We start from the raw sequence: 1,498 nt of genomic DNA, 5'->3' as shown, positions 1-1,498 counted from the left end.
CAGGGATTGGACTGGACTGTGGGACATAAAGTGATACTGGTGAGGAGTGTGTCTCTTAGTCAAGTAGATCCAAGAGACCAAAGGGGCAGCTTCTGTCCCAAGGTGAGATGGGAAGGCAGAGAGTGCTAGGAGGTGGTTGAATGGACATGGGGAATCAGGGGTGGAAAGGAGTGTGCTGTCAGTGTATGGGGAGAGCAATTAGGGTCACATAACAACGTATGAATAAATTTTTGTATGGGAGATTAACCTGAAATGTAAACTTCATTTAAACTAGAATAAAAAAATTTAAAAAATAATGTGAGATGTATAGACTTTTCCATCTGGGATGGATACACCACCATCAGTGAACAGATGCAGTCCCCCAGTGAACTGGCCCCGCAATTCTGGGCCAAATTTGGCAGCCTGGAAAGTGAGGTCCTGGTCCCCTTCTCCTTGGCACTTTCATCCTGCTACCTACTTTTGGTCCAACCCTTCCCTCTTTGGAATCTTGTCCACAAAATCCTCTTGCTATAATGCTGAACAGGCTTCAGCAGAGCTTCCAGACTAAGATAGACTAGGAAGAAAGGCCTGGCAATCTATTCCTGAAAATCAGCCAATGAACACCCTATGGATCATAATGGTCCGGGCAGCATTTTGTTTTACTGTGTGTGGAGTTGCCATGAGGTGGGGGCTAACTCAATGACAGCTAATAACAGCAACAACCTGATCCCCCAAACACTTAACCAATTGTTCCAGTACCTTTCTTAATGCATCTGAAAGAAGATCAGTGAGCAGCAAAATTCCTAGTGTTCCTGGGTTGTTGGCTCTTCTCATGCAAACTAAGTTCTTTTATTATGGTAGGAAGCCATCCCAGGGGCTATAAGGATGTGTGGTAACCAGAATTCTGGAGGGAAGCCACATTTTCTGGAGAGCAATTTTGGATTTTAGATCAAGAACCTTAAAAGATAAATAGGAAAGTAAATATTTAACTCAGTAATTCTACATGTTGGGATCTATCTTAAGGCAATAACCATTCATGGAAAGACATACAAAAATTACATTGAATCATCACCTATAAGAGAAAACTTGGAAACAATTTAAAGTTTATCAATTAAATTATAATACTTCTTTTACACAACCGCTCAATAACATGTTTTTGAAGAATTTGTAGAAAGAGGAAAGGCTCATGTTAAATGAAAAAAATCAGGAAAAAATTTAATGCTGAACTTGCAACAATCATATATTATATATTTGTTATATTTAACATATAAATGTAACTATAAAACTAAGAAAATATTTCCAAATGTTGACAGTACTGAATGCTGAATGACAGGACATAATTCATTTTCATTTTCTTCCATTTTCCAAATTGTCTTTAATTATCTTGTACTACTTGAATATCTGAGTCCCAGAGCCTCCCCTCCAACCTGCTAAAGACAAGAAAATCTGGAGGTGTGGTAGCTAAAAAGAAACTCAGAGACAGAATAAGTAGCTCAGTTTTATTTTCTGCAGTAACAAA

Source organism: Trichechus manatus, unplaced genomic scaffold, assembly GCF_000243295.1.
Source record: "Trichechus manatus latirostris isolate Lorelei unplaced genomic scaffold, TriManLat1.0 scaffold00279, whole genome shotgun sequence".
Classification (NCBI taxonomy): domain Eukaryota; kingdom Metazoa; phylum Chordata; class Mammalia; order Sirenia; family Trichechidae; genus Trichechus; species Trichechus manatus.
This window is presented reverse-complemented; position numbering follows the sequence as displayed.